Consider the following 22,537-nt stretch of genomic DNA (forward strand, 5'->3'; position numbering starts at 1 on the left):
AAGGAAGCACAGCCACAGAAATGTAGTGAAAAAGTACACTATCTTCCAGTCATTATTTCACGTGTGTGTGTGTGTGTGTGTGTGTGTCTCTTGCCCCTCAAATAATATAAGCTCCAAAGAGTTGGGCTATGCATTTTATTTCTCTGATTTTATTCCTCATATGCCTCTAAGTTATTAAACAGCTTAATTGTTATGACTTCTTCCCATTATGCTATATTTTCTAGGAAATGAAACTGTGGTTTCTATTTTATTTATTTTTCCAACAGTTACTAGTGTCAAGCTGCAAATTATAGATATTCTATATTGACGATTATTCTCATGTTTTTATGCAGTATTTTGCTATTACTTTACCTTTAAGAAAGTTAAAAGTTCCTTTTTTCTGCTGATGGGTGTCTATATGTAATTTACTCTGTCATCAATGTCCTGTCTTTGTTATTGATATGCAATTAGGTTAAAGGCCTAGGTACTTGTCATTAACAGTTGGCATGAACCTGAAATTGTTTTTAAGATCAAGAACTGGGTTATAGGCCAGAGGTGCAGGGGCCTGAAAGGATTCACCAGAGACAGATTGGGGAGCAGAACAGGCAGATCTACTGAAATACACTGCTGAGGGGAGCAGCAAATGAGACAGGAGAGGTCTGCTGCGCCATGTGGGTTAACTCCCTAGTGGGGTGATGGAATTCATGCTGCAGTGGCTGCTGATAGCGTCATAGCAATGAGACTTAACCCCTTGCGCCACCAGGGAGGACCTGAACCTGAAATTTTTACTTCTGTCAAACAAAATGTAATTAAGGAAATATATTGTCCTTTGGTCTTGTGTTGTTAAATTGCCTAAAGATTTAAATATATGAGATTTACTGACTATAATTCAATGTTTTATTCGATAATAAGTTTAAAACCCAGAGGGAACATAGTTATCTATGTTGTTATTGTGTACTTTTGCTTTCCTAACCAGCTGCATTTCAAGGGAGGAGTTTAGTTCAGGAGCAGGATAAGCCACAGTGTCACAAAGCCTGCAGACTTTGGGACCTGCACTGAATTAGCAGCAGAGTATAGTGAGCATAGATTCATGATGGAGTTGGCCAGCCTGAGTTTGAATCCCAGTTCTACTTCTTGTTAGCAGGTGACTTCAAAGAAGCCATAACTTCTGAATGCCCCAAACTCCATACCTATGAGGAGGGTGCAATAAGTGTACCTCCTTCAAAATGTGATTGTAGGAGAGCTAATGTATTAACAGTGCCTGACACAGGGTGTACTACAGAAATGTTCATTACGATTATTCACTAATACTCTCAGACTGAATATGTTCATCAGAAATGAGAAACAGCAAAATCTACCTGCTTTTCAGAAAGCTTTTACAAATGGAATATGGCATAGAATGGGGGTGGTGACATTACTACTCATTGGGAATCAGCTATCTGCAGAAAGGCTTAGCAGGAATCACACTTAGTCACAAACAAATTATAGATGTGGAACTTTGAAGTGGAGAGGGGAAGCTAGGTGTTGAAAAATGTCTCTTAAACAGTCTTAATTTAGAAAATTCATCTGTAGAAGCTGACAGGGACTGATTTTAAAAGAACTCAGTTAACATTCACTAAAAAACATGCAAATCAACAGGATGCCATTTCTTAGTATTTCTTGCTCTCTTAAGACTCACACTCAAACACACACACATACACACAGATGCTAGTGCACAGTGATGACATTAGGTAAGGAGATTTCACAAATTTTGTAGTATTAAAGTTTGATGAGGAGATAGGTTGTCTTCAAGCCTCACTTTTCAGGAAGACCACCTAATAATGACTGCATCTTGAAAGAAATGAAAAAAAACAGAGGGCTTTCTCTCCCTCTGAGTGTTGATGTTATGGCTAGCAAGAGCATGCTCCCTTATGTATTATCAGTGTGATTTAAAAAAGAATGGACAGGGCCTCCCTGGTGATGCAAGGGGTTAAGACACAACCAATAAAGCTATCCACAGCCACTGCAGCACAAGTTCGATCCCCAGGCCAGGGTGCTACCTACGTGGCACAGCAGACATCTCCTGACTTGCCACTGCTCCCCTCAGCAGTGCATTTCAGTCAGTCTGCCTGTTCTGTTCCCCACACCATCTCTGGTGAAACCTCTCACCCCCCCACACCTCTGGCCTGTACCCTAGTTCATGTATGCATAAATAAATAAATTTAAAAAAATTGACAATTTTGAAGATTATAAGCCAGCTGTTTTCTAAAAAAAAAAATGAGTAATGTATTTTCCTGCAATAGAGAGGAAAAACTAGATATCTGTGTAAATAATAATATGCTGACTTAAAAGAATGAAAACATGGTTCTTACAGCATCTGGATTACAATTTTAAGATAATGAAAAAAGTTTTGAATCCCAATATAAGAGAACTTTTTTTAAAGAAAAATTTTTACAAATATAATTCTTTTTCTTTCTCTTTCCTTGTTTCTTTGATGGAGTCATCAATGTTGTACTCAACTTGTTAACTGTTGACAAGTGTGTAATGAGAAAACATTAATGATATACTAATTACAGGGAAATATAAAAACTGATAATCTGCATAGAATTAGTTTGACATGAAAATAAGAGTTAGAGCTCAGAAATATCAATAATACTTATTAATAAAGCATAAGTAAACATATTTTAAGGTATTTTTTAATTTTGGGAATAAGAGAAACAATTCTAAGCCACATATTTAAACTTCAATTGTAGATGATTTTTCCATAAAATAATCTCTAACTTATCTGACAGATCTCAATTTTTATAGCCTGAAAGGAAAAAAATATGACAAGAAAAGAGACAGAAACCACGTGAGTCAATCAATGCATACTGGGGACAAAAAGAAATTAAAAGCTGCTTTTTAAGATGACTGAGTAGAATTTGAATCTGCAGATCATTTAGAAAGTAGGAGGAGGGAAAGAACAAAATATGATGTTTCTCTAACAATTCAAAGTATAATCATAGTTATAATTTCATTCATCTTCACATTATAAACTATAAGCTACATGTGACATATCTTCCTATTATTATTTAATTATGAAATCCTAAAGTATAATGATTTAAATGAGTTTACCCAAGATACAAAATTGAAACAAACTAGAATAGGAACCAATAATCTTTAAGAGTCTGAGTGTTTGTCCTCATGCTTTTTTATTTGCCAGAAAGTCTTCCATTTACTGAAATCTACCTTTTCTTTGGGATTAAAAAATACTGAAACTTTCATCCCCTCCACAACAAACACCATTGTGTCACTGGAGGATTCTTGGGATCATTCCTAGTTATACTCTTTCCACTGAATCCTCAGTTGTCTCTTTGCACCCCATCTTGTAAACTGCCATCTTGATTCCTTCACTTCCCCCAAGTACTGCTCATGTAATAATATGTAATAATATGCTGCAAAACTTTGCTGAAAGTTAGGGTGTAATAAGATGTTGGAAAAATATTTTTCAATGAGTAAACATATGAAATTTGACAAATAACAATATATGTTCTTAAGTAACCCATTACTTATTCTTGCTAATTATTTTAAGAGGCCCAATCCACTTCCATCCAGACAGGATGGAAATAAGTCTTGCAGTAACCCATGTTGCAACCAATTCTACCCTTCAATGAACCAGCAATTCCACTAGGAGGTATTTATTTAAGAGAAATGAAAATATACATTCACAAAGAGATCTGTAGATGTTTATAGCAGGTTTATTCATAGTAACATCAATAATGCCCTTCAAGACTTGAAGAGATAAATAAATTGTGGCATAAGGAGGGATTTTGCTGTCATGGCCATCCATTCATTTTGACATTGGGATAAAACCAAAAATAATACAGAGACTTGAAAAGTTCAGGCTACTATTACTGTCCTTAGGACAGTAATCAATGTGAACAAGCCAGATTGCTCTAATGGATGATTATATATGAGAGACCACAAATATGTGGTCCATTTGTCCTCATCACCCCAACTAACAATCAGCCAACCCTGAGGAAAATAGCTGCCTGGCTGATTGACAGTCAACCACAGATGCATGAGTCAGCTCAACCAATTCTAGCAAAAGAACTATCCATCTAAACAGCCCAATTGCCAATCCACAGAACAATGAGTAAAAACTGAAAGATTGTTGTTTTAAACCCTACATTTGAGAATGGTTTGTTATGTAGCAAAAGTTAACTGATATATGAATATTCCTACAATGGAACATAAGTTGAAAATAAGAATACTTATACATGAAATATCTTGGATTAGCCTCAAAAGTTGTGTTCAATGAAAGAAGTCATACACACAGTAGTATGATTCTGTTTCTAGGAAATTCAAGACACAGCAAAATTACTCTATGATGATTGAAATCAGAACATTTGTTGCCTGGTGTGGGTGTAGGGATAGAAGAAAGGTGATGAGAAATAATCAAGAGGGAATGTTCTGGAATAATGAAAATATTCTTGGAAAGTCTTGAGAATGCTTATGATCCAGTTTAAGAGTTACTATGCAAGAAAATAAATTGCAATAAAATGATTTAAACTCTATAGCAAGTTTAACAGAAAGCTGTATGCACACAGAGTGAGGACTATCTATGCCTTTCAGTGCTTAGGAAATACTTGCTTGGAAGCAGCCTTGCAGTAACCCATGTTGCGTGCAGACACTCACTTTATAGTGTTAAATTTTATTTGTTGACCAGGGAAATACCATATTGAAAGGCATGAAAGTATCAACTGGTATGGCAAGTATATCAGAGGAACTTCCCAGAGGTTTAATATAAGAATAGAAAGGGGGTTACAAGAATTGAGACTGGAAGTGCAGCTTGAGCCAAATCATGCATGCATTTGAATGTTTTGCTAACAGTTCTTTATTTTATGAGCAAGGGGAGCCATTAATTAGATTTCCGGGCCCTTGGAACCATACCACCCCTATGACTACCCACCTAATGCGAGAGTTGCCTTGCTCACCAGCAATAAACTGAAGGTAATTAGTGGCTCACCAATATATTTCTAATATAAGAAGCCCACTCTGGTGTGTAGAGGCGTATATAAACAATTCAGAGGAGGACCGTAAAATCATGATGAGTCAGAACCACTGAAAGAGAACCGAAGCAGTAATTAAATGAATGGGAGGAGTACTCTAACTCCCCTGCATACTCCAGGTTTCCCACGAGCGGCATTAAACACCTCTGTGGTTTGTCTGGTAGCTGAGCCAGTTTGTTTCTTGCTGATTTCCAAGCTCTGCTAATCCAAAACTAAACACTATCCTTTCAAATCCAAATTTTCAACTTGGAAACCTAAATGAACTTAATTTTAGGATTTTTTTTTCCAAATGTGAATCACTTTGATTTTTAGAATGTTATGTTCCCTTCATTTGAGAATATTGTTCATTTTGCCTCTTGAATGTGTTAATAATACAAGCGTGAAAAAAATAGGGTTTCCTGTTTGCAGATGTGGATTCAAGTTCTCTCCTTACTCTCTCTTAATCCTGGGACATGAGTTAATTTTCTGTCTCAGTTTTCACATTTGCAAATCATGGCTGATAACAGAAACTCTCTCTTTGTGAAGAACTATGGTGACTAGGCCTGAGGGGCGAAACCCTATATTGTGAAAAATTAATAAGGTTGTAAAACACTAGTACTTCATTTAAAAATAAAATATTTAGGGGGCCAAAAAATGAACAGATGGAAAGATGTTAGCATAGGCACAGGATATAGTGAACACACTAACCAGGCAGTTATGATGTTGAATATTAATTTCTAGTCTTACCTTTCCTGTGTCCCAGGTATTAACAGGATGTGAGGGGTTAGTTAGATGATTGCTTCAAGGCTTGAACATTGAAATAGAAAAAAAGTAAAACTCAAATATAATTGCAATTTTTCCTGCTTTATGTACAGTGATATTATGTTATCTAGATGGTAGCAGTTGTGTTACCAGTAACTAATGCAATATTTTCATTCTGAGGCAATCAATGCTGTGTCTTTTACCCTCACCTTGCCTGTGAATTATATAGAAAGAAGATAATCTAGGATTTTTGCTGAAAACTGGGAAATTCAGATAGGAAGGAAGGGTGAGTAAAGAACACCAATCATCTCCGAGTTCTAACTGCAAAGTTATTCAATTCAGCAAGATCATACTGCTAGCCTGGATAGGGTTGACGGGCTTTTTTAAGTGACAGTTTGATTCAGTTTTGTGCCTTTTAAAATTGCTTTGGGAAAAAAACTGGTCTTCAAATTTGTGTCTTCTCCAATCCACATCTTATTGCCCTTGGGGGTTCTTTTTCTCTTACTACCTTTGCTCTCATTCATCTTCCTCTGCCATATATTGCAGTAAGTACTTTGCTTCTAAAGCAAGCTTCATTGAATGCTACATAAAATACCTTTTCATAGAGCATAAAGCTTATTCCCACAGATGCCATGGTAAAGGGACCAATTACTCTAAGGTTCCTATTTATATTTTCACAACTCTAATAATACATCTAAGTTTACTTTAACATTTTTTTCTCTAGCTGGTATGTCCTGTTATTTCCCTTTCATTTAGGCATTTTTTTTTCTATTTTAGTACAGTTAGTGCACTGTTCTTGCTGACATCATTTTTAAATAATGTTATTAAATTATGTTTGATACTAATGACTTTGTCTTTGAACACCTCTTCTGGTACCCTTTACCTGCCAAAAGAGAAATGCTTATGAAAATTCACCAAAATTAATTAAACTTAGCTTTTCTTACATTCTACCACATAGTAAATCAGACTGGGCCAAGAATTCAGGACTCAGAGAGGAGTCTTGGGGCCATCTAAGCTGGCTGTGCCCAAAGCATCCATTGAAACCAAGAATTTTGAGGTCAATCTGTAGTTTGCCTAATGAGATTTATTATTCTCAAATATTTCTTCAGCTACCCTCCATTTCTGGAAAAAAAAAAAAAAACCTCTTAACTGGAATTTAACTTCTAGTGTAGACATTGACACCTTGTGAATTCCAGAAAGGCCGAGCAAGAAGAAGGCTCCAGTTTACTTGGAGTAAGATTGGACAGAATGACTAAACAGAGACTTTGTGCGAGTACACGTGTGCGCGCGCGCGCACACACACACACACACACACACACACACATCTGTATTATTCTAGGGAACTAGATAGCCCCAGATTCTCCTAAAATAGAAACAAGACAGGATCTTAGAGACCACAGATAATGTCCTATTCGCCATCCACAAAATATTTAAGAACCCACTGCATTTCATCAGTTATTTTAACTTGGAAAAAATATAGAATATTTCCTAATCTGGTGTGGATGAGTATGCTTACTTTTCTTTTTGACAAATGCTAGTTTAACACCTTGCCTACACAAAGACCATTTACGTGTACTTGTGATTTCCAAAGTTGTATTTCTAAACAATGAGACTTATTTTAAAATCTCTGCAGTGATCACTGGGATTTTCTTGTTTTCAGTGATGTTCTTAGGAACCACTCAACCATCAGTATGAATCAGGAATTCATCATCATCATCATCATCACAGTTTTTACTGAGAATAGTCTATGAGTCAGGAAATTTACTCATCACATCTCATTCCTTTATCTCCCTTTTCAATATGGTTGAGATTCTATCAGGTATCCCTCTGTGGGACCAGCATTGAATACATTCTGCAGGTTTTGATTGACAAGATAAGAAGGAAGTAGAGCTATTCATCTCCCTTGTTCCAGTACAGTAATTCTCTTCAGATAACCTAGGACCACATGACAAATTAGAAAATTTGATCATCAGATCATTGTACTTCCTCAAGAATTTTTAAATGTCATACAGAACAGGACTTAAGATGAGACATCTAAAGCATGCCTATTGAAACAGCCTTCTGATTATAAATTAATCATTGCTCTTTTCAGTGTGCAGGTTTCTAACCAGGTACAGATCCAGTAGGCTCTATGTTATGTTCTCCAAATGTCATCTCATTTATGATTTCCTGAAATACTTTGTGTGATATGTGCTGCAGTACCCAATGCATTATACATTCTATATTTTCCTTATCTTCAAATCTAGCACTTCTAGGGGGAAAGGAAAGACATAGTTTTAGGACCATTTTTTAAATATTTTTACACTTATTTTATTTATTTATACACTCACACATATTGCATCATTCTTCCTTTTTGTGCAATGCATGCTTTCTCCTCTCAGGTGTAGTCCCCATGAAATTCCCACCATCAATTCACCCATGCACCATCACCATAGTCCTTTGTGTTCTTCTCTCCCCTGTTTTGATCCCTCTCCCACCCCCTCCCCTGCAGAGTGTCTCTGATTAATAGTTGCCAGTTTATTTTGTTTTTTTAAATAATAGTTCTTTTAAATAATAGTTATTTTTGCAACTAGTAACCAATACAATTCTCCCAATCTCTTCAGAAGAATCTGGTTTTGTATTGCCAACATCATGTCTGAGACAGTACACCTCCCCCCAATGAAATTTACTGAATAATTTTAACCTTGCCTATTCATGTTGACCTGCCTAAGATAAGCTGATCTTTTTTGGCATGTCTTACTTGTTGCATAATTAATTTGGTTTGTATTCCCTATTATCTTTGAACAAAATTATGCTATTTGTTTCATTTCCCATAATGGTATTATGTATTTTGCTCTAAATGTCTGCTATACAGGATTGTTCATATTTTATAGAATATTTTTAAATTGTGCTCTCTTTCTCAGTTGCTTCATTTTCAATAAATCAGGTCCCCATGTGTGTATATATAGCCATATATATTTGCATGTACACATATATATCCACATAGGCGTGTATGTATGTGACATACACACTCTTGAAATTAGTTTTACTATTAAAATCAGAGTGTTGTTGATAGGTTGCTTTTTTACATTTCCAGATCACTTTCTTTTTTTATTGAGATGCAATGGACATGTAACATTGTATCCATTTTAGGTGCACAACATAATACCAATTATTTTCAATGAGCAGTTTAATTACTGGCCTCCATTATGACTTCAATCTCAGAAACTGAAGGCATCATGTGGCAAATCTACTGCATTAGATCAACCTTTTTTTTAATCATCTGCCCACTAGTTTATGTATAAAATGACTGAACTGCTACTCTCAATACAGTTTTAAAATGAAACTGATATTTAAACACTGAGAGCGGTATTAAACATGATGACATTTCAGTTTTATTAATCATCTTTCACTCTGCCTGAATATCATCTGTTCTGCCAACTTCACTAATACATTAGACTCATTTAAGGGTAACTTTTTGGTAAGTTTGGCTTGAATAAATCTACCAGTCTCCACAGGCCAATTTATAATGGAAATTATAGGTTAAGCCAGTGTTGGCATTTGGTTCAGTCCATTTCCCAGTCTTTAGTAGATAATACAAGTTTGCATGTATGTCTACTTTTATTTAATCTTTTAGAAAGTGTTTAAGACAGTCATGCTTGATGATGCGGCACAATACCTAAAGGCTGGTATTAAGATATGTTTCTGATCCTCTGTAAAGCCTTTCTGACTCAGTAGGCTGTGAATTTTCACAATAGCCCTAAAGGCAATCCTCCATGAGTTATTGTAAGTTGATAACTGCACCTGGATTATTCAGAGCAAAGAATATTTGCTCCATGCTCCCTAACAGTTCAGCCAGTGGAATAGTATGGGATAAAAATCATCTGGTGGACAACAAAGATGATACACCAACCCACATAAAGAAGATTTTATATAAAAGACTTTCATTAATAACACTGATATAATCATATTAGAATCCTTTGCTGAAGCAATCTTGAATTATGTAAATGGAATAAAATGCAAAGGAGGAAGTAAAATCATTTGCAACTTAAAAGTATATTTTGTGAGGGCATAATATCCTTCTGTTCAAATTCATTTTACAGAGAGTAAGGCCTTATGACATCTGATTATGAATTCAAAGCAAAAAAATAGATTATTTAATTTAAATGACACATAGAATAATGTTTTTAAGGATGATGTAACTGAAGAATTTAAAAAAATGTAGTGTTTGTTGTAGGCCCATCTCCACTCAGTCCAAAAAAAGTGTTTAATAATGAGTGTATGTGATCTCAACATCAAAAATTAATAAGCTGCTCATGTCAGTTGAAGGGTTCAGAATTAAAGGGTTTCTTTATAACTAGGAAAATGAGTATATCCACCTTACTTAAGTGTATTTGCAGTATTTTAAATTATTCATCAAGTTTCTTGAAGTTCCCTAAAAAAGGTTATTTTTAAATTATTTTGTGTGTGAGATAATTGTAGATCACAGGCAATAGTATGAAACACTGCAAAGAGATCCTGCATACACTGTACCTAGTTTCTCTCAATGATAACATCTTGCAAAAACTATAATACAATATCACTATCTGGTTATTAATGTTGATTCAATCACGGTACAGGCAGTTTCATTATCATTACCATTATCATTATACAGTTGGCTGTCATGCTCTCCCACCCAATTCCTTCTTACTCACTGGCAATCATTAATCCATTCTCCATTTTTATATTTTTGTCATATAAAAATGTTATGTAAATGGAATAATTCAGTACATAACTTTTTGGGAGTGGCTTTTTTATCAGCATAATTCTATGGAAATTCATGCAGATTGTTACATGTATCACTAGTCCCTTTTGTTACTGAGTAGTTTTCCATGGTATGGCTATATCACCATTTGTTTAACTGTTCACCCACTGAAGGGCATCTGGGATGTGTCCAGTTTTTGTCTATTATGGATAAAGCTGCTGGAAAAATCAGTCTACATTTTGTAAAGCATGTCTTAATTTCTCTGTGGTAAGTGCCCAGCACTGCAATCAGTGGTTGGGTTGTATTTTAGCTCTATAATTAATTTTAATTTTTTTAAGATTTATTTATTTATGCATACAAGAACTGGGGCACAGGTAAGAGATGCAGTGGGTGAGAGGATTCACCAGAGACAGACCGGGGATCAGAACAGGCAGATGCACAGAAATACACTGCTGAGGGGAGCAGTGGGAGAAGCAGGAGAGGTCTGCTGCACCATGTGGGTCACCTCCCTGGCCGGGGATCGAACTCATGCTACAGTGGCTGGTGATAGCTTCAGAGTGCTGTGTCTTAACCTCTTGCGCCACCAGGGGGCCCTTTATGGTTAGTTTTTTAAGAAACTTCCAAATCATTTTCCAGAGCGACTATATATAAATATTTTCCTTTTCTGCCTTCAACATTTTTGTATTTCTTTTTCTAAATTTTGACTATCACATACATTAGCATGAATTTATTTTAGCTTATCCTGTTTAGACTTCACCCAGTTGTTTGAATAAGTAAATTTGTCTTTATCTTATTTAGGATGTTTTTATTTTCCTGAGAACTTTTTCAGAATATTTTGCCCTTTCATGTAAGTACACAATAATAAAAATATTAACTGTTTTATTATAGTCCCATGGGTTTCTGAGACATAATAATTTTTTCAGCCTACTTTTCTCTCTTGCCCATGTTGGGTAAATTCTAATGTTCTATCTTTAAGTTCACTGATTCACTCCTCTGTCTCTCCATTCAGCAAATGAGTTTTGTAAGGGTATTTTTCTTATTTTTTTTTAGTTCTAAATATTCAATTTGATTCTATATCTCCTATTTTTTTAATATTTATTTATTTATTTATGCATACAAGAACTGGGGTACAGGCCAGAGGGGAGGATGTATGAGAGGATTCACCAGAGACAGAGAGGGGAGCAGAACAGGCAGATCTACTGAAATACACTGCTGAGGGGAGCAGCGGGTGAGACAGGAGAGGTCTGCTGCGCTATGTGGGTAGTTCCCTGGCCAGGGATCAAACTCATGCTGTAGTGGCTGCGAATAGCTTCACAGTGCTGCGCCTTAAACCCTTGTGCCACAAGGGAGGCCCCACTATGTCTCATATTTCTTTGCTGAGACTATTTTTTTTAATTTTTATGAAGTAACCTTTGCTCATAACATTGCATAGGTTTCAGGTGTGCAATAGTGTAATTCAAATTCTGTACATAATACATTATGCTCACCACCAAAGTACTGGTTTCTACCCTTCACCACATAATTGACACCTTTCGCTAAATGAAATAAGTCAGAAAGTGAAAGACATGCCAGATGGTTTCACTTGTTTGTGGATTATAAATAACCAAAGAACACATACTGGCAAAGCACAGCAAAAATAACTGTTAGACTCAGTGAAAAATATAACGGTTACCAGAGGGATTGGGGAGGTTGGGGTGAGAAGGAAGATGGGATATGGGGGAGAGAGGGGACAGGATATCCAGATGGGGGATTTAGTGGACGGTCAGTAAAGCAAATAAACATATGGACATATGAAAATGTATTCCCAAATTCACATAGATATTTAAATGACTGAAAATTAATTTTAAAAATTGACACCATTTACCTGATTTACCTATCATTGAAACTACTTTTAAAATTTACTTCATGTGTTTATTAATGCTTCTTGAAGCACTTCTATAACAACTACTTTATAATTTTTTATCATATTTATTGACATATGTTGATTTACAGCATTATGTGTGTTTTAGGGGCATATGTTCAGACCTCTACAAATGTATGTTAGCATGCCAGGCCTACCACCAAAACACCAAAAATCTTCCACCATTTTCTATTTACCCCCGTCCTCTGCTCCTACCACTTCACTCTTCCCATCTGGTAGACTTAATTCTACAATTGTATTTCAGGGTTTGTTTGTGTTTGTTTTTGTCTGTTCCTTTGCTTTGTTTTATATATTCCATATATAAATGAAAACATCTGGTATTTGTCTTTCTCATTCTGACTTATTTCACTTAGCATAATCCCTTCCTATTCTATTTAGGTTGTCACAAATAACAAGATTTCATGTTTTTTATAGCTGAATAATATTTCACTATGTATGTGACTCCTCTCTCCTTGTGTACTTAGATTGCAGTGGACATAGGCATGTAAGTATCCATTTGAATTAGTATTTTTGCATTCTTCAGAAGATACCTAGAAGTGAAATTGCTGGGTCATAATGGAAATATACTTTTAATATTTTGAGAAACTTTCATACTGTTTTCCATAAGAGCTGGACTAGTCAACATTCCCATCAACAGTGTAGGAGTGTTTCTTCTTCTCCACATCCTCACCAAGACTTGTTGTTTCTTGTCTTTTTGATATGGGCCATTCTTATGGGTATGAGGTGGTATTCATTGTGATTTTGACTTGCATATCTCTAATAAGAAGTAATGATGAGTATTTTTTCTTGTGCCTCTTGGCCGACTGTATGTCTTCTTTGGAGAAGTATCTGTTTAGATTTTCTGCCCATTTTTTATTGAGTTGTGGTTTTTTTGTTGTTTTGTTGATTTGTATAGACACTTTTGGTATTAGAAATTAACCCCTTCTGGATCATGCTCAGCGAAATAAGCCAAAAAGAAAAAGAAAAATACCAGATGGTCTCACTCATAGCAGGAATCTAGAAAACTTAAATAAGGGACCAGGAAAATGAATATAAGAAAGTGAAAATCAAAATCAACAAAAAACTATGAACCAGAGACACTTTTTTGGGGGTGGGGGGCGGGAGGGGAAGGATTGGGGTCAGAATGGGGCGTTTGCAATTGTATGGGGGAATATAAAAATAAAATTTATTATTTAAAAAAAAAAAAAGAAATTAACCCCTTCTCAGATGTATGATGTGCAAATATTTTCTCCCATTAGGAAGGGTGTCTTTTCATTTTAACAATAGTTTCTTTAGCTGTGAAGAAGCTCTTTAATTTAATATGGTCTCATTTGTTTATTTTTGCTTTTGTTTTCCATGTTATTGGAGTCAACTCCCAAAGATATCCCTGAAGCCTATGTTGTAGATAGCTGTGTCTATGTTTCCCTCTATGTATTTGATGGTGTCTGTTATTATGCTCAAGTCTTTAATCTATGTTGACTTAATTTTTGTGCATGGTATGAGGTAAGATTCATTGTTTTGTATGTGGCTATTCTGTTATCCCAACACCATTTGTTAAAGAGAAAAATAGTATAGATTTGGCTCCTTTGAGATAGGAGCCATACAAATGTAAATATATATTAAATTTGTACAAATGTAGGTTTATTTATGGGCTCTCAATTGTATTCCACTGGTCTTGTATCTATTTTTCTCCAACACCTCACTGCTTTTATCACTATAGCTTTGTAGTATAACTTAAAGTTTGGCACTGTGATACCACCACTCTCCCTCTTTCTTTGTTACAGTTGCTTTGAATTTTGGGGATCTTTGTAGCTCCATGTACATTTCAGTAGTTTGTTCCATTTCTTTGAAAAATACTATTGAAACTTTAGTAAGGATTGCAATTAATCTGTATATTGCTTTGAGTAAGATGGCCATCTTAACAATGTTAAGTCTTCCAATCTGTGAGTGGGGAATGTCTTTCCGTTTCTTTGCATCTTCTGTTTCTTCTAATATTATTCTATAGTTTTTATTGTACAAGGCTTTACCTCCTTTGTTAAATTTACTCCTAATTATTTAATTCTTTTTAATGCAACTGTAAGTGGATTGTTTTATTGACTTCTTTCTTTTTTAGTCACTGTTTGCATAAAGAACCATTTTTTTACATTGATTTTGTAACCTGCCACTTCACTGTACTGATAGGCTCTTAAAGTGTTTTAGTGGAGTTTTTAGGGCTTTCTGTGTATATTATCATGTCATCTGCAAATAGCAACACTTTTGCAAGTCTCTTTAAGTTGGAGTCCCTCTGGTTAACTGTTCTATAATAAATCCTATAAAATATTTGTCAGATAAATCTAATATACCTGTCATACAGATCTGTTGTTAACGTCCATTGATTTTTTTTCATTCAGTTTGAGACTTTCTTCTTTAGTAGTATGATGAGTACTTTTAAATTGAAACATGGGCATGGGGAGATTATGTTATGAGACTCTAGATCTTTTTTACAATTCTGTTTTAGTTAGCTTCCTTTAATGCCACTTTGGCAGGAGAAGGAGAGACTTGTTTCTGACAGGAGGGAGTGAATGTCCAGATAACCCTTCTCAAGGAAAGGAGGTCTTCTCTTTGGGATTGGAGGCAATGGAAATTCTTGTCTCTACTCAGCAGTCACTGTTACCTCCACAACTGCGAGGAATATAACTACCCACTTGCTGCCCTCAGTTGACTTTGTCTGACAGTATTAGAGAGAAAGATTGGTCTCATTCATGCTGGAAATATGCAAAAGTCCTTATCCTCCACTAAGTATCACCTCAGTTGAGAGGGTAGGAAGTCCTTCCTTACCACACAGTAAGGATAGAACTCTAGGTTTCCCAGTATGGCCTTTACTTGCATTAGTGAGAAGGTCTTCCCCTTCATCGTGGAAAAAAAAGTCCAGTCTCCCTGACAGATTTCTCAGACACAACAGCCTGACCGGTGGGGAAAGTCTTGGCTATCCATTCTTTGTTGCTGTGGTAAAGGAGTAGAACTAGTTTTTCCATAATAAGGGCTTTTATTAAAAATTTTTGTCTTGCTTTGCTGTTCCTTTTTCACCTCTTGGCTAGAGAAAGTGGGCTTTGGTTGAGGCTTTTTTTTATCTGATGCATTGGCATTTCTGAGTTTTAGTCTTCTTCAGCTCTGAGTCTGATATATAAAAAAATAAAACAAATTAGTGAACTCACTCCAATGTCCTTTCTTGGGTCCCAAGCTTCCTAACCAGTCAGTCTACCTTCTTTCCACCTTTCAATTTCCTAAGTTTGTTATATAGAAAGTGTACAAGATTTTTATTTATACTTAGTGGGAGGGTTAGGGAAAAGTGTACCTATTGCAACACCCTGGAACAGAACTACAAAAAGATAGTATTTTAAACACTAAGGTTATTATCTTTTCAATTATTACAATTGAATCTTCTAAAATACTTACCAAAAGGCTTTGGTTTCCTTTTATCTATTAGTTTCTAAGTGAATTTCTGGGACATAGACTCATAATTTGGTTTGTAGATATAAAAAAATTTTAATCTGATTTAGTTATAGAGAGAAAATAGCATTTCCTTTCAGCCAGCGTGATAGTAAGATGATACGTAATTCCCTATCAGGTGAATTAAAAGTGAACAAATCATATTAGTTGTTGCAAGGTGAAAAGATGAATAAAAATAAAAACATTTAGTCTTAGCTTTGCTTTGAATGCCAAAGACTAGAACAACCAAAATATTTTGGTTTATTACACATGGATAATTGGATGTTTGCCTAGTATAATACCACTGATAACTTTCATTATTATTCTAACCATTATTAAATAAGGAACAAAATAAAATAATTTCAAGTACAGGTACTCTGATCTACTATAGCAAATGGGTTAACTGTTCTCTTCTTTGGACACCATTACTCCCCCTCACATTACCCACAAACTCCTCTGAACTGTGATTGCTTGCTCCTCCCTGAACAGAATCCACATCTTCCCAGAGTTTTCCTGAGTTTGTTTGGAAGATATCCTCTCCTTTGTTCTTCATTATTCTCTCTTAAAAACCCTCCCCACTGTCAAGATGCTGACCTACAATACTCACTGGGAATGGATGACAATTTTGCAGGGAGCACTACACCTGAATTCAGTCTTAAAGAATAAGTTATAATTGTTCCAAGATGCAAGACTGAGAAGAAAGGAAAGAGAAGAGGTGTAGGTCACTTGAAGACTTTATTGACAGGGTGAAATAATGAGCTAGAAAGAACAGAGGCGAAAAACCACCTTGTATATATCCACAAAACACCAACATCTTACTACTGGCATCAATTCTGAGACTAGAAGTGGTAGAAAATGAGGCTGAAAAGAGGGCTAAGTATCACAATAGGAGGGATTTATATTCCATGAAAAAAATGATACTTTTTCAGTAAAGCATCAGGTGTTCTTTGGTATATTGAGTAGAAAATATCAGATTTGTTGCTTGACATATAATCAAAAACCATCCAATTACGCCCCAATCTGCCTTCACAACTTTTATTTTCATTGTTGTAGTATGTGGTCCTCAATCTCTTTTCAGACAGAACAATAGCTCTTCCCTGAACACAACTGTTATCTTTTTTGGTGGATGAACTCACTCTTAAAGAATAAGCCCATTTTGCGTCTCCTCTGTAAAAATACACGTAGACAGACTTTCAAGGGAGGTGGTAAGTGTTACTGGATTCTGAGCTCTTGGGTTCATTGAGAAATAGAAATAATGGAGACTGTAATCCTGCAGGTATCAAGTAAGAATGCATTAAAACTTATACAATTCAGCATAAGGGAGTCAGCATCAGAGACAGGGTCTGCATGCTGCACCCTGAGAAAGAAGTGAAGGTTTATTTAAGGAGTTTTAGCCCATACTAATTAAAGGACTGGAATCTTTTCTTTTGCTCTTCTTTCGATGAGGCTATTCCACCATTCAAACTCATGATTTCTTGCTGCCTGTAACTTCTTCATGATAAATTCCATATCATTAGCCTAGAGGGTTGGTAGTCTAAATGGCTTGTTAATGGTGAAAACCTTATTTCATCTAAAGTATGCATTAGGGAGGAGTTTTTTTAGAGAGGCAGGTACAGTCACTATCAGAGTATGGGTATGTGAACTGGCCTCACATCTCCAGTGGAGAAAATGTTACTTTCTATTTTATAATGACTTGGTTGGCTTCAGCCAGAGTTAATGTCCAGTATCATGGAGTTTCCAGAGACTCACAGAACCTTATCTCCTGCCTAACACATGAAGATAACTGAGCTCAGGTTTGAAAGCATACAGTTTGTCACTTAGTAGACCTTCAATTTCCTTCCTTCCCCATGACATATATCTTAGTCTACTTTAAATTATAATTATATACATATCCCTGTTGCAAGATTATAGATTCCTTAAGGCTAGGACTGTATAGGGCCTCCCTGGTGGCACAGGCAGTGAGCACAGTGCTCTGAAGCTGTCTGCAGCCTCTGCAGTGCGGGTTCGATGCCGGCCCGCCAGCAAGAAACCCACATGGCGCAGCAGACCTCTCCTGTCTCGCCTGCTGCTCCCCTCAGCAGTGTATTTTGTTGGTCTGCCTGTTCTGTTCTCCGCTCTGTCTCCTGTGAATCCTCTCACCCTCCTACGCATCTGGCCTATACCCTGGTTCTTTTATGCATGAACAAATAAATCTTTTAAAAAATAAAAATAAATAAAACAGTGACTCAAACTGGGGGTAATTTGCCTTTATGGTAATGTCTAGAAATATTTTTGATTGTCTCAACTGTCAACTGTCTTTACTGTACCATGTCATTAAACATCTTATAATGCACAACAGATCCCACAAAGAAAGAGTTATCCAATCCAACAAAATAGATAAGGTACCATTTTAAGGGTCCCACATTGTAGGGGCCATTAGGAATTGATAGAAATGGTTGGAAATTCCTTTTCTGTAGATAAATTTTATAAATTGCTATGAGGGTGTGAACATTAAATTAAAAATTTACATGGCATAGGGAAATTCAGAAGATAAAAGTTTATGTATCTTGATTAATTTAGGGGAACAAATTTCCATTTGTATTTAGAGGTGACTAATTTAAAAGCTGAAGTTCTCTTAATCAGCAAGCTTTTGTAATGAAATGCAGCAGGATTTACTTTTACATCAAAGGAGATCCCCTGATAGTTAAAGAATGCAACCGAATACAATTAAAAGATCACTGGCAAGCAGAATACAATGCCTTGGCTGCATTCTGGGAGAGTAGTACAGGTTAATAATCTAGGATCTAGTGACACTTTAATGAGAACTTTAAATTTATGGGACCTCAGTCTCAGAATTTATCAACACTCTTCACCTAGATTTTTGTTTCAAAATAATGAAGTAGATTTTTGTGATCAGTCCTTTATCGTTAGTGTTGTGTGCAAAAATTTTCTCCCAGTTGGTGGGATTTCTCTTTATTTTGGTTATTGTCTCTTTTACTGTGTAGAAGCTCTTTAATTTGGTGTAGTCCCAGCTGTTTATCTTTGCCTTCACTATCACTACTTTGGGTGATGTGTCTGTAAAGATGTCTTTGAGGTGCATGTCATGTAGTGTTTCGTCTATATTTTCTTCTATGTATTTTATGGTTTCAGGTCTTATGTCTAGTTCTTTAATCCATTTTGAGTTGGTTTTTGTGCATGGTGTGAGGTAGTGGTCAAGCTTCACTATTTTGCATGCAGCGACCCAGTTTTCCCAGCACCATTTATTGAACAAACTTTCTTTGCTCCAGTGCATATTCTTTGTTCCTTTGTCAAATATTAGTTGACCATAAATCTGAAGAGACTCAACAAAAACAAAGAAAAAATCCATTCAAAAAATGGGCAAAAGAGCTAAAAGAAATTTCTCTGAAGAAGAAATGCAAATGGCCAACAGGCATATGAAAAAATATTCATCACTTGTAATCAGAGAAATGCAAATCAAAACTACAATGAGATACCATCTCACACCAGTGAGAATGGCACATTTAAAAAAAAAAACTGGCAACAACAAATGTTGGCAAGGTTGTGGAGAAAAAGGAACTCTCCTGCACTGCTGGTGGGAGTGCAAACTGGTCTAACCACTATGGAGAGCTGTGTGGAGATTTCTTGACCTACTAAATATAGGGCTTCCATATGATCCAGCAATTCCACTCCTGGGTATTTACCCAAATGACACAGAAACATTAATTCCAAAGGGCACCCGCACCCCTATGTTTATAGCAGCACTATTTACAATAGCTGATCTTTGGAAACAACTCAAATGCCCAAAAATAGATGACTGGATCAAGAAGATATGGTACATATACACCATGAATATTACTCAGCAATCAAAAAATATAAACACATGCAGTTTGCAGCAACATGGATGGAGCTAGAAGGGATCATGCTCAGCGAAATAAGCCAGAAAGAAAAAGAAAAATATCAGATGGTCTCACTCATAGCAGGAATTTAGAAAACCTAAATAAGAGACCAGGAAAAAGACTAATCAAAACAAAGTAAAAATCAAAATCAACAAGCAACTATAAACCAGAGACATACTGCAGGGGGTGGGGAGGTGGGGAAAGGAAGGTCTAGAGTCAAAATAAGGGGGGGGAGGTGCAATTGTATGGGGAATATAACCAAAATGAAAATGCATACATTATGCAAAGATGAAAAAAGATGTAAGAATTATATAAAATAAAATATTTAAATAAATAAATAAATAAAATAATGAAGTGATGAGTAAGAATCAAAAGAAAGTCTGTGATAAGAAAAATGTTCTTTTTAAAATAATTCAGGTAACAAATATATAGAACTAAAAAGAGATAAACTATTGATAAATCTATTGCATTTAGCCATAGGTGATAAGAGCTTTATGTGGAGGAAGGGGAGGAGCTATTTGGCAGTGCCCAGTGTGTTACTGGGTAGGTTTAGGGGTATGGGGTACCCCTCACCCTGCCTACTCTAAGTGGGTTCTGCCATCCAAAAAATCAAGACAAAACATACTCTAGGGCAAAAGACCTTTAATGGAAAGGAACTTTTATAGAATTAATGTGCAATAAAAAAGGGAAACAAAGAAAGATAAAATAGTTTTCACACAAAACACCAAGTTAACCCTCCCCTGATGGGTAAGTGCCCAGCCAAACAGGTTTGGTCCAAAGCAGGACCACTGAGGCCTGAGAGCTTGCCACAAGTCTAAGGCATCTCCTGGTGGGGACCCATAGGAAAGGGACAGAAGAGGACAGACAAGTCTGGAAAGAAAAGAGCAAAATCAAAATCAAGATAAAAGTTGCCATTGTTAACCTCCCCACAGGCCTCTGACCCACATCTATTTCAAGTGTCTTCTTCCATGCCCCCCAAGTCCCTGGTACAAGGTCAAGGTCAAGAAATAAGCACAGGGCCTCCCTAGTGGCGCAGGCAGTTGAGCGCAGTGCTGTGAAGATGTCTGCAGCCTCTGCAGTGCCTTTTCGATTCCTGCTGGCCTCTGAGCAACCCACATGGTGAGCAGACCTCTCCTGTCTTGCCCACGTCTCCCCTCAGCATGTATTTCAGTCAGTCTGCCTGTTTTGTTCCCCACACTCTGTCTCTGGTGAATCCTCTCACCCTCCTGAACATCTAGCCTGTACCCTGGCTCTTGTATAAATAAAATAAATCTTAAAAAAAAAAAAAAAAAGAAAGAAGCACAGCTTCTTCACATGTCTCTCTGCTCCATGTGCCTCCTCCAGTTCTCCTTTGTCTCCTTTTTTCTTCCTTCTTTCTCCTCAGCCAGGTCTTCTCTCAGTTCCAGTCTCTAATCAGCAACCCCCTTTCCTGAGTGCGGCAAGAAACCTGGAACCTCCCCTTTTCCTGGGGACCACCCTGTTACATGTGGACTTACCAAATCTTTAATGGCTGAACCTAGCCAACATCAGATTGGTACAGTACGGTAGTGCCTACTGTGAAAATAATCCCCATAAACACAATTGTCCCGATGGTGTTATCATATAAAGATTTTACTGCCAATAAAAATACATAATTTAAAGAGAATAATGCCAATTTGATTATTTTTTAAAAGTGTTATGAAGAAAGAATATCAACTCTGTTGATATGGCCTTAGTGTTGTTCTTATTTAGCTCTCTATATGGGTCCTGGTTCGGATACTGCATTTTGTTATATACACATTGGACTGGGGGAACATATTCCCTTTCATCCAGGATCTGAAGCAAAAGCTCTTGCAGAATGTTTGCATAAATCTTTTTTCCTGTCCATTCCTCTCCTGAGTGTGGTCACTGCTGCTGTACCAGATTAACTACTATTTTGTGGCATGCCAATGCTCCGTGGGAGGCAACTGTTGTAGAATCTGCCAGAAAGTGCTTTCCCTCTAAAACCCGATTTAGAGATTTTTCTCAAGTGCCTTTTTTCTAGACCTCCTTTGTCTCCAAATAGTTGCATGCTCATTAAATACCTATTAGGGTACTCTCTGATTTAAAATGTTCCGTTCACATCTTCTAGAAATATAACTGTCAGCTAACAAAAAAACAACTTCATTAGGTTTATCACAGCTGCTCCCTTTGCCTTGTACCTTAGCTTCCTGGTTGAAGACTGAAGCTTTCCAGAATGTTCCATTTCCCACACCAAATATTGTGTAGGGTCGGTACTCTGCCAGATGAATGCCTATCAGAAATGTTGTGAATAATCTTCATCACTTTCCTGAGGACATATCTTTAAGGGTTTTCCCAAACTGAATTATATTTAGGAAAAAAAACATTTCCCTCTTAACAGGAGATTGTATTTACTCTCTTCCTTCCACTGGTGCTCATTAATTTAATGAAATAAATATGCTGAATACAAAAATCATACAATCGAGGTGCTAGATAGCAAGGGACTTTGCCATGCTCTTTTACATATACCAATTTCAATGAAAAGATTTCCTTGGCAACAGAATTTGCTTCAGAAAGGATGCCGTGATGCATATAATCCCAATACAATGCACTGTGACACACTAGCTTACAGGTGTCACCCCCTTGCTTCTATATAGTGTCATTCTAATTATGCTTGCTGCGCCTGGGTTTCTGTTATAGGTCTAGAGATTTTCTGACTTACAAAGTAGCCATGCAACATACCACAAAACCTCAGAATATTTTTCCCTCAAAATATTTTTCTTATATTGAGAGTCCAATTTCAGAATCTTTGGCTAATGAAAAGTGAACTAGAAGTTGATTG

At 36.3% G+C, this 22,537-nt stretch overlaps 1 protein-coding gene across 5 annotated transcripts in view; it reads left to right on the forward strand.

Moving 5' to 3' along the window:
* The window catches only part of NKAIN2 (sodium/potassium transporting ATPase interacting 2), an 899,800-nt gene that overhangs the window by 850,480 nt on the left and 26,783 nt on the right, over positions 1 to 22,537 (forward strand). The gene's annotated exons all lie outside the window — the stretch shown is intronic.

This window comes from Talpa occidentalis, unplaced genomic scaffold, assembly GCF_014898055.3.
Source record: "Talpa occidentalis isolate TD23 unplaced genomic scaffold, MPIMG_talOcc4v2.1 talOcc4.2, whole genome shotgun sequence".
Taxonomy (NCBI): domain Eukaryota; kingdom Metazoa; phylum Chordata; class Mammalia; order Eulipotyphla; family Talpidae; genus Talpa; species Talpa occidentalis.